General features: G+C 32.3%; 1 protein-coding gene and 1 non-coding gene across 12 annotated transcripts in view; both read right to left on the bottom strand.

Annotated features, from left to right (window-relative positions):
* Window positions 1-12704, bottom strand: part of TCF12 (transcription factor 12) — a 375921-nt gene that overhangs the window by 281419 nt on the left and 81798 nt on the right. The gene's annotated exons all lie outside the window — the stretch shown is intronic.
* Window positions 683-789, bottom strand: LOC130847248 (U6 spliceosomal RNA). The gene has a single exon (XR_009052032.1). It is a non-coding gene; the product is annotated as a U6 spliceosomal RNA (small nuclear RNA).

Raw genomic sequence — 12704 nt, 5'->3', positions numbered from 1 at the left:
ACCTAAATGTCCATCAACAGAGGAATGGATAAGGAAGATGTGGTACATATATACAATGGAATATTACTCAGCCATAAAAAGAAATGAAATTGGGTCATTTGTAGAGACATGGATGGACCTAGAGACCGTTGTACAGAGTGCAGTAAGTCAGAAAGAGAAAATCAAATTTCGTATATTAACATACATATGTGGAACTCTATTCAGCACTCTGTGGTGACCTAAATGAGAAGGAAATCCAAAAAAAAAGGAGATACATGTATACGTATAGCTAATTCACTTTGCTGTACAGTATAAACTAACACAATATTGTAAACTAAGTATACTCCAATAAAAAATAAAATGAAATAAAATGTTATCCACCTTAAAAAAAAAGCAACCAACAGAATGTGCCTCTTGATGTTATACATAGCATCAATTACAAAGTTTTATTGTCAAAAAATGTTTTATGAATGTTTCAATAAAAATCAGAGATAGTGGAACACATTAAATGACACGTCGAGAAAAATTAGACAAATCCAGAATATGAGCCACTCTACTAGACGGGTGTTCTGCTTTCCTTAAAAAGTCAGTTGTAAAGGAAACTGCTTTAAATTAAAGAAACTAAAAATATGTAACAATCAAACGCAAAGAATATTTTTAAGCTCTTCATTGGAGTATAACTGCTTTACAGTGTTGTGCCAGTAAAGATATGGAAAGCGTCACAAATTTGCGTGTCATCCTTGCTCAAGCGCCATGCTAATCTTCTCTGTATCATTCCAATTTAAGTATATGTGCTGCCAAAGTGAGTACAAGAATATTTTTTAAAAATCCACAGAAGGGGGGCTTCCTAGGTGGCGCAGTGGTTAAGAATCCGCCTGCCAATGCAGAGGTCACGGGTTCGATCCCAGCTCCAGGAAGATCCCACATGCCGCGGAGCAACTAAGCCCGTGTGCCAAAAAAAAAAAAAAAAAAAAAATCCACAGAAGGCATTTCTGTGACAATTCAAGAAATATAAATAGGAACAGTATTAGAGTAACTGCTATTAATTTTCTTTATCATGATAATCATGATGCAGTTATACAGGAGCAGTACCTTTTCCATGAAATGCTTACTGAAGTATTGCAGGCTGATATTCAAAACTATGACATGAAACCTACAAAAACCAATACAATTTGTGGGATTCCTGGACATTGAAATATAAATTAAAGCATTAAAAGACTTTCAGAAAAAAAATTAAAATTTATGACTAGGAAAAACTATGGCTACAGAGGCATATTAAATGTACACCTGCAAAATAAACACTAACGCAGAATTACATCAGTGAGAGACAAAAAAAGAAGAAAGAGAAGCCAAGCCCTGGTCATGGTAACTATTACAGTGGAGATAATAATCAGGCTTAATGTGCAAATTTAGAAATCATTAATAAAGAGATACAGATAACAAAAACAAAATTAGACTCTGAAAAGTGGACCTAGGAAAGCATCAAGTTCATCAGCACTTATTTTATCTTTTCGAAAAAACAGCTTTTGGTCATTGATATTTCTCTCGATTTCCTATCATCAAATTCGTAGATTTATTTCTGCTCTAATTTTTATTGTTTTTCTTCTACTTACTTTGGATTTAATCTGCTTTTCTTTTTCTAGTTTCCTAAGGTGGAAGCTTCCATTACTGACTTTAGATATTTCTTCTAACACATGCATTCAATGCTATAAATTTCTCTCTAAGCACTGTTTTTCACTGCATCCCACAAATTTTGATAAGTTGTGTTTTCTCTTTCATTAAGCTCAAAATAATTTAAAATTACTCTTTTAAAAAAAAAAAATCACTTATTTATTGGGCTGTGTCGGGTCTTAGTTGCGGCACACAAGATCTTTAGTTGCAGCAAGTGGGATCTAGCTCCCTGACCAGAGATTGAATCCGGGTCCCCTGCACTGGGAGCATGGAGTCTTAGCCACTGGACCACCAGGGAAGTCCCCGAGATTACTTTTGAGATTTTTTGCTTTGACTCTTGTGTTATTTATAAATGTGTTATCATTCTTTATTATATACATTTAAAAAACAGATCTCAAGAAGTAAAATAGCTTGTAAAGGTCAAAATGAAAACTCATCAAGGATTTTACATACATGGAATAAGTTTTTTCTTTCAAATTTTACTACACAGATGAGTGAACATTCTAAATTAAAAACAAAAAATTAGAAAGTTTAGCAAAACATTATGAAATGAAACATTGTTAAATGTTTTTTAAAATAATAACTTTACCTTACTTTCTTCTATTATGTAGAAAACAATATCATTAAAATCAGCACTTTTTCAGTCAGAAACAAATTCCTGAATATTGGTGCAATTCTGGTCTACATCACCACCTTTCTTTCCCATTTTTCCTAACTTCTATTTTAATTCTTTTAAAAATTATATTTGGTAAATTATCAAACAGCAAAACTGACTTTTTAAAACTGCAGTGTTCAGTTGAACTGTAACACATGTACAAATTTTTGAAGCCAGTATCAAATCATGATACAGAACAATTATGCTATGCAAAAAAAACTCCCTCACGCTTTTATAGCTGTTTACTCCCTCTAAAGCTTAACCTCTGGCTTAAGGTTTATGTTCTCTACTACTATAGTTTTGTCTTTTTAAGAATGTTATATAAATGGAACCACACAGAACTGAATCTTTGATAGTGGTTTCCTTCATTCTGTATAATGCATTTAAGATTCATTCAATTTGTATGTATAGGTAGTTTTTCTTTTTAACTGCTGAATACTATGTCACTGTCTAAATGGCCAATATTTTGTGTAACCATTTACCTGTTGAAGGACAGCTGGGTTATTTTCAGTTCTTTCCAACTATAACTATATATTGATATATAACTTCTACAAATATTTGCATATATTAATTTTTGTGCAAACACAAATTTTCATTTCTTCAGGGTAAATGTCAAGAAGGGAAACTGTTAGGTCATAAAATATATACTTAACATTATAAGAAAGTTAGTTTCCGAGTTATACCATTTTGCATCCCCACCATCAATGTATTTGAGTTCCACTGATCTGCATTCTCAACAGTACTTGGTATTGTTAAAAAAATTTGTCATTTTAGCTGTTCTAATAGCTTTATAGGAGTATCTCATCATGCTTTTAACTTCTATTTCCCTAATCGCTCATTACCTTGAACAAATTTTTAAATGTGTATTTGCCATCCTTGTATACTCTTTGGTGAAATGTCTGTTCAAACGTATGCCCATTTTTAAACTGGACTGTTAGTTTTCTCACTGTTGATTTTTGAGAGTTCTTTGTATATTCTGGATACAAGTCCTTGGTAAATACTGACTAATCTCTAGCATGCCTTTTTGTTTCTTAACATTGTCTTCTATAAAGCAAAATTTTTAGTTATAAAAAAGTCCAATTTATCAACTTTTTCTCTTATGGATCCTGCTTTTTTATGTAACGTCTAAGAACTCTTTGCCTAACCCCAGATCAAGAATGTTTTATCCTATTTTTCTTCTTAAAGTTTAACAGCTTACATTTTACATTTAGGTCTATGATTGATTTTAAGTTAATTTTTCTAGAAGATGTAAATTTATTTATTTTTTGAAATCTTGGTTTTTATTTTTATTTTATATTGGAGTATAATTGATTAACAATGTGTTAGTTTCAGGTGTACAGCAAAGTGATTCAGTTATACATATACATGTATCTATTCTTTTTCAAATTCTTTTCCTATTTAGGTTATTACAGAATATCAAGCAGAGTTCCCTGTGCTATACAGTAGGTCCTTGTTGGTTATCTATTTTAAATATAGCAGTGTGTATAAGTCAATCCCAAACTCCCAATCTATCCCTCCCCCCACCCCACTCCACCCATAACCATAAATTCATTCTCTAAGTCTGTTTGTTTCTGTTTTGTGAATAAGTTCATTTGTATCATTTTTTAAGATTCCCCATATAAGTAATATCATATGATATTTGCCTTTCTCTGTCTGATGTACTTCACTTAGTATGATAATCTCCAGATCCATCCACGTTGCTGCAAATGGCATTATTTCATTAAATTTAAAACAAGATTCATTTCTTACAAATGGATGTCCAATTATTGCAACTGAAGTATGTCTTTTTGTCTTAAAAAGTGTAATTTTTAAAAATCACTGGTCATTAAGACTATCCTTTACCCACTACACTGCTTTTACACTTTTGCCACATTTGTGTCACTGTTTCTCACTACTCTATTATGTTCCACCTATCCATAGCACTTCAATGCAGTACTATGGATTTACAGTAACTCAAAATCAGGAAGTTTAATTCTTCTCTTTTTATTCTTCTTGTTCAAAATTGTTTTAGCCATTCTGTTCCTTTACATTTCCATACAATTTTAAAGTCAGATTGTCTATAAAATATACTGCTGGAGTTTTTATTGGAATTGTATTAAATCTATAAATTGAATTGGGAAGAACTGACATTTTTACTATTTTGAGTCTACCAATCCATGAACACAGTATGCCTCTACATTTACTTAGGTTTTATTTCCTTCATTACTGATTACTAAGTTTTCAGCATAAAGATTATGTATGCATGTATATTATATTTATACCAAAGTATTTCATTCTTTTGGAGCTACTGTAAATAGCATTATTTTATTTTATTTTATTTTATTTTATTTTATTTTATTTTATTTTATGGCTTCATAAAGAGAATTGGGAAGTAGTTCCTTCCTCTTTTTTTTTTTGAAAAAAAAAAAAGGTTTAAAAATACAGGAAAAAAATAAAAAATAAAAAATACAGATATCAAAATTATTACACAGAAATCTGTTGCATTTCTATACAATTTCTATTAATGAAAGATCAGAAAGGGAAATTAAGGAAAGAACCCCATTTACCATCACATCAAAAAGAATACAATACCTAGGAATAAACCTACCTAAGAAGACAAAAGACCTGTACTCCAAAAACTATAGGACACTGATGAAAGAAATCAAAGATGACACAGATAGAAAGATATACCATGTGCATGGACTAGAAGAATCAATATTGTCAAAATGATTATGCCACCCAAAGTCATCTACAGATTCAGTACAATCCCTGTCAAATTACTAACAGCATTTTTCACAGAATTAGAACAAAAAGAATTTACAATCTGTATGAAAACACAAATGACCCCAAATAGCCAAAGCAATCTTGAGAAAGAAAAATGGAGCTGGAGGAAATCACGTTCCCTGACTTCAGACTATACTACAAAGCTACAGTCATCAAAACAGTATGGTAGAGGCACAAAAACAGAAATATAGATCAATGGAACAGGATAGAGAGCCCAGAAATAAACCCACATACCTATGATCAATTAATCTACAACAAAGGAGGCAAGAATATACAATGGAGAACAGACAGTCTCTTTAACAAGTGGTACTGGGAAAACTGGACAGCTACATGTAAAAGAATGAAATTTGAACATTCTCTAACACCAAACATAAAGATAAACTCAAAATGGATTAAAGACCTAAATGTAAGACCAGATAATATAAGACTTCTAGAAGAAAACATAGGCAGGACACTCTGACATAAATCACAGCAATATTTTTTGGATCCATCTTCTAGAGTAATGGAAATAAAAACAAAAATAAACAACTGAGATCTAATTAAACTTAAAAGCTTTTGCACAGAAAAGGAAACCACAAACAAGATGAAAAGACAACCCTCAGAATGGGAGAAAATATTTGCAATGATGCAACCAACAAGGGATTAATCTCCAAAATATATAAACAGCTCATTATTTTGTTTTTATCAAAAACCTTTATTTTTCCGTAGGCTGGATGTGACCTTCAGCCTGCCACTTTGCATTTGCTTCTTCTTTTAATTTTATGTCTTTCCATATCTCTTTTGTGTAGGGAAGCCCATTTTTCCCATTTAAAAAATCCCAGACAAACAACAGAACAATAACTACAGCAAGCAACAGCCAGAGACACTGCTATGGCCACAGTATTATAGATCCAGATTACACTGAAATATTGTCTTGCCACTTTTTTTTTCCTTTTAATTCTTACTGTGTGATCCAATTAGACTGAAAATTGGGTTTGATTTGAAAAAGGCTCAGAACAAATTGATGAATACTAGTTCAGATGTAACCTTTAGATATTGTGGAATAAACCAGACTTAATCGCTCAGATTAAATAGTGCAGATAAGCAGTTCACCCAGTTTTAAATATCAGAGGAACTTTGGGGTATAGCCAGTAAATTAACCAACTTATTTAAGACTCTCAATTACTCTATAGTTCTAAAACCTAAATCATTTTTTCACAGTCCTACAAAATCTTCAGAATAACCTACAGAAAGAAATCTTTAGTTTAAAACAATGCATGTCAATCCAGGAATAAGATGTGTTTTTTCCTTTAATTCTAGTCTTCTTTATGTCCCTTAGTAGTTTTATATTATTATTCATTTAAGCTGTATATATTTAAATTTATTCCTTAGCTATTTTATATGTTTAGTTACTTTTATGAAGAGAATCTTATTTGCATCATATTTTCAAATATGCAAAACACTCTACTTTCGGATAGCAAAGAAATCTGCATGGCATTTCTTCTTTGAGTATTTGGAAGAATTCACCAGTAAAACCATCTGGGTATAGATATTTCTTTTGGGGAAAGTTTTAAACTATGAATTAAATTTATTTAATAGTTTTAAGACTAGGCACAATAATCTTTACTTCTTGGGTGAGTTTAAGTACTTTGCTAAGAAATTATTCTATTTTTAAAAATTGGTCCATTTCACATAATCTGTCAAATTTATGCACATATAGTTGTTACTAGTATTCCTACTGTCCTTTGGATTCTTGTGGGGTCCATAATGGTATCGTCTTTTATTGCTGATACTGGTTCTATATGTCTTTTCTTTTTGCTAGGAACTACCACTTCTGTTATAAATTTTTGGTTTTACTGACTTTTGTTGTCTTCCTGCTTTGAATTTCATTCATTTCTTCTCTTATTTATGATTTATTTTGTTCTCTTTTGTCTAGTTTTTGAGATGGGAACATAGATTATTAATTTGAGGACTTTTTTTTCCCCTAATATTAGCACTGAATGCTGTAAGTTTTCTTGTAAACGTTGCCTGGACTGCATAAATTCTGGTATGTTACATTCTCAGTTTTGTTCGGTTCAAAATATTTTTTAATTTCCTCTGAGGCTTCCTCTTTTAACCAAGAGATTACTTAGAAGTCTGCTATTTAATATCCAAGAGCTTGGAGATTTTCCTTTTATCTCTCTGTTATTGATTCCTAGCTCATTTCCACTGTAGTCTGAGAACATACTTTGAGTTCAATTCTTTTAAATTTGTTAAGATTTGTATTATGACCAATGTACATTTTCTCTTGGTAATATCCACATGTACTTGAAAAGAATGTATATTCTGTTGTTGCTGGCTAAAGTATTCTTGTAAATGTCAATTAGATTTAGTTGGTGGATAGCGCTGTTCAGTCAGTCTGTACCCTTGGTGATGTCTGTCTGCTAGTTCTATCTATTCCTAAAAAAGGTATGTTTAAGTCTTCAATTGTAATTGTTAAGTTCTCTATTTCTCCTTTATGTTGTCAGATTTTGCTTCATGTATTTTTAAGTTCTGTTGTTAGGTATGCACACATTTAGGGTTCGTAAATTAATCCTTTTCTCAATATGTAATGCTACTCTTTATCCTAGATAATTATCCTTGCTCTAAAGTCTATTTTGATTGCTTACTATAGCCACTAGTTTTCTTTTGATCGGTGTTTGCACAGTATATCTTTTCCCATCCTTCCACTTTTAACATGCCTATACTATTTTATTTGAAGTAAGCTTCTAATAGCATACAATGGGGTCATTTTTTAATGCACGGTAATAATCTCTTTTAATTCACGTGTTTACAGCATTTAAAATTTTAAATTATTCGTATGTAAGAATTTACATCTACCATTTTATTGTTTTCTGCTTGTTCTCTGTTTTCCCTTTTCTGCCTTCTTTTGTGTTTAGCATTTTTAACATTCCATTTTAATTTATCCATTGTGATTCTAATATTCTATTTTGTAATTAGTGGTAGTAGGGACAACAATATACATATTTAACTTTTCAGAGTCTACTTAGAATCAATATTTTACCACTTAATAGATGTATTACCCCATATTCACTGAAAACCACATCAGTGTTGTAATTTTTGCTTTCAACTATCAAATATATTTTAAAGAACTCAGTCTATGATATTTACCATTCCTGTTGATCTTTTATTCCTGATGTCCAAGTTTCCTTCTGATATCATTTTCCCTTCTGACTTAGGAACATTCTTTAGCAAATTTTACATCTGGTCTTCTGGCAATGCATATTATCAGTTTTCCTTCATCTATATATGTCCTTATGTCACTCTCATCCCTAAAAAATATTTTTGCTGGTTATGGATAGTTCTTTTCTTTCCATACTTTAAGAATATTTTCCATTTTCTTCTTGGCTCCATGGTTTCTGAAGAGAATTCCTCAATCATTTGAATCATTGCTCCCCCAGAGGTAATATGTCATTTTTTTCTCTGGTTGCTTTCAAGATTTTCTTCTTGCTTTTAGTTTTCAGATTTATTTTGACCTGTCCAGGAATGGATTTCTTTGGGTTTATCGTAACTATTTCAGGTTCTCTGAATCTGTATGTTTACATCTTTCACTAAATTTGTGATGTTTTGGGCCATTACTCAAAATATTTTTCAGCACCACATTCTTTCTCAAAATGTCTTGAAATGTCTAACATTTTGTTATTTTCCCATAGTTCCCTGAGGCTCTGCTCGATTTTTAAAAATTTCTTTTCCCTCTGCTATTGAGTCAGCCAGTGGGTTTTTCCCACTTATTGCATTTTTCAATTCTAACAATTCCATATCTTTTTTATATCTTCTCTTTCTCTCCTGAGACTTTCCACTTTTTCACTTATTTCAACAGCATCCACAATAGCTCACTGGAACATTTGTAAAATAGCTACTATATAGTCTCTGTCATATAATTCTAACATCTGTATCATGACGGTATATGCTGATCATCTCTTCCCATGTGAATTGAAATGTTCCCGGTTCTTCACATGCTAGATGATTTTGGACTGTAATCTGGACATTTAAAATATTATGTTATAAAATTCTGGTTCTTGTTTAAATTCAGGGGGTAATGTTAATATTTTTGTTTTAACAGGTGATGGCATGATTAGGTTCAGGCTGCAAGTCTAACACAGTTTCTATGGGCATGGTTCCATTATCTGTTCAATTTTCAAAGCCTTTTGCTGTGCTGTTTGAATCTGTCCCACTCTGTATTATCCAATAATCAGGATACTACTGTCTAGAACTTGGACAAAAGTCTGTTATTTCCATGTACATACAGCTGAGGGGCAAGCCCAGGAATCCACAAAAAACTTTACGATATTGTTTTCCCAAGTTTCTCACTCTACATGATCTCAATACCTTCAAATTCCATCGGGCATCCCTTTTCACTTCTTTAGCCAGAAACTGGGGTTTTAGGTAACCTGCTTGGTCACACAGTTCTGCTATTGTACCTGCTCTGGGGCCAAGCAGTGGGAGTACGGAGAGGGGTGGGTTAGGGGGGAGTAACGGGGGCTTGTTAGTTGGAGACGAAGGTTCTCAGCCCTCAGTGTTTTGCCTGCAGGTTATTGCCATCACCGCAGGGTTACTTAGGACTACAGCTAGAGAACAGAGAAAAGAAAAAAAAAAAAAAAAAAAAAAAAAAGATGGAATTTCCACATTCATACTATGCATTATCTTTCCCATTCCTTAAGACAGAACTACTGGGCCTTTTTTTGGAGCCCTCTGTATTCATAAGTGCCCACTTGTGGCCCTTCAGACTGTGTTAAACTCAGCTTCAGGAATACCAGAAGGAAAAAAAAATGGTAAACTAACAGCCAGTGTGATGATACTTTAGATTCCAGTCTTCTTCCCCAATCCACATGTTATTATTTATTCTTCAGAGTCCTCAAATAGCTGTCCCATCCATTTTGTCCGGGTTTTAAAAATGCATTCAGGGGGAGAAATAAGGTGCGTGTGCTTAATCTATCATATCTGAAAATGAAACTGTCCTCTAACTTCTATTCTCAGTTACTCAATTCTAACACATGGACTTCTCAAACATCCTTATCAGAAGACATCAGTAATCTAAAATTAAAAAAAAAATAGTCCCATGAGTTCTCCTTCCATTTACAAAAAAACTGTAATTCACATAGTAACTCATGAAAAGACTGTCATAACCTACTAAAAAGCTTTTATGATTATAGACTATAACTGCAAGTTTCAAAACTTTATAGAGCACTTTCAGAAAACAAGGACTCCACTTAAGGCACAAATTAAATTCCATGTTCATGGATTCAAAGAATTAATATTGTTAAAATGTCCATACAACCCAAAGCCATCTACAGATTCAATGTAATCCCTATCAATATTCCAATGGTATTTTTTAAGGAGATAGCAAAAACAATCCTTAAATTTACATGGAACCACAAAAGACCAAAATATCTGCAAATCATACATCTGATAAGGCATTAATATCTAAAATATATGAAGAATTCATACAACTTAACTGCAAAAAAACAAATAATTCAATTAAAAATTGGGCAAAGGACATGAATAGACATTTTTCCAAGGAAGATATCAAAATGGCTAACAGGTACATGAAAAGGTGCTCAACATTACTAATCATTAGGGAACTGCAAATTAAAACCAAAATGAGATATCACCTCATACCTGTTAGAATCAAAAGACAAAAGGTAACATATGCTGGCAAGGATGTGGAGAAAAGGGAACCTTTATGCACTGGTGAGACTGTGAATTGGTACAGCTACTATGGAAAACAGCATGGAGATTCCTCAAATAAATTAAAAATAGAATCACCATATGATATATCAATTCCACTTCAGGGTATACATCGGAAGGAAACAAAATCACCATGCTGAAGAGTTATTTGTACCCCCATATTCACTGCAGCATTATTTACAATAGCCAAGACATGAAAACAACCTAAGTGTCCATCAGATAAACAGGTAAAGAAAATTGGTACATATACACAATGGAATACTATTCACCATAAAAATGAAGGAAATCTTGCCATTTGCAACAACATAGATAGACCTTAAAGGCCTTATGCTAAATGAAATAAGGCAGAGAACAGCAAATACTAATATGATCTCAAATTATAATCTAAAAAACAAACAAACTCAAGGAAAAAGAGATCAGATTTGTGGTTACCAGAGGTGGGAGGAAACAGGATGAAGGTGGTCAAAAGGTACAAACTTACAGGTAGATAAATAAGTACTGGAGATGTGATATACAGCATGATGACTATAGTTAACACTGCTTATGGTATATCTTGAAGTTGCTAAGACTGTAGATCCTAAAGTTCTCATCACAAGGAAAAAACTATTTTTTTCTTTTATTTTGTATCTACATGAGATAATGGATGTTAACTAAATTTACTGTGGTAATCATTTCACAATATATGCCAGTCAAGTCATTATGCTATATACCTTAAACTTATACAGTGCTATATGTCAATAATATCTCAATAAAACTGAAAGAAAAAAATTTTACTAAAAATTAAAAAATTTAAATGTTATAGTGTCTGTAGTGTTACTATTAAATATAATGAGAGTATAATTATAAAAATATTCAAATAATTAAAATGATAAAAGCATAATATGATATTTATAATTAAACCTAAGTGATGCAGCTCATCCAACTTTATATCTTCCTATGTTCTTTCCTCTTTGGGGGGAATTTTTCAAAATAAAATATTTTAGAAACTAAAAAAAGGACTCTGGCTTCCTTACATTTTATGGAAATCACAATGACATGATGGGCATATCACCGGGTGTTTATGTGGGTGATCCATTTACATACAGCTGACTAGTTAAGAGTCATCATTCAAGGAAATGTTAAATAACTTTCAGTAGTAGACTCAAAGTCATTAAGGACATATTTTCTTTCAAAAGAGTGACCATTGTACTCTTCCAAACTGGCTGCTGACAGAAGTTTTAAATTTTAATTTTAAAAAACAACAAAAAAGAGGGACTTCCCTGTGGTCCAGTGTGTAAGACTCTGAGCTCCCAATGCAGGGGCCCAGGTTCAATCCCTCATTGGGGAATTAGATCCTACATGCATGTTGCAACTAAGAGTCTGTGTACTGCAACTAAGAGTCCACATGCCACAACTAACAAATTCGAATGCCATAATTAAGAGCTCACATGCCACAAAGAAGAGCCCGCATGCCGCAATTAACACCTGGTGCAACCAGAATAAATAAACTTTTTTTTTTAAGTTAAACAACAACAACAACAAAGATCAAGAGCAGAAAGAATAGGGCAACAAAATTTAAGTGGGTTTGGATTTGAGAGCAAGGCTTAAAGTTTAAGGAGGTCAAATTTTTTTTAAATATCAAAGGAATCACACAACAAAGGTGTGTGTCTCTATAATAATCTAAAACCTCTGTTGACTTGTTTTAACCAACTTACTTTTTCTCCACGCTGAGTGTTATAAGACAGTTAACTCCTATACATGTATTAGTCAATGACGATAAATTTAAAAAGAACACTATAATACAGTATTTATATGAGATTCAATTTTGTGGTTCTGACGAGAGCATTTCAAAGGAATTAAGGTACACAAAAATTAGTACTGGCTTTTTATTTCTTCAAAAAATATTAAATTCTTTGCCATAAAACTTTATTAACCCTAAACGTGTTTTAAA

Source organism: Hippopotamus amphibius, chromosome 2, assembly GCF_030028045.1.
Source record: "Hippopotamus amphibius kiboko isolate mHipAmp2 chromosome 2, mHipAmp2.hap2, whole genome shotgun sequence".
NCBI lineage: Eukaryota > Metazoa > Chordata > Mammalia > Artiodactyla > Hippopotamidae > Hippopotamus > Hippopotamus amphibius.
Note: the sequence above shows the minus strand (reverse complement) of the source record. Positions and strands in the feature narration are given on the sequence as shown.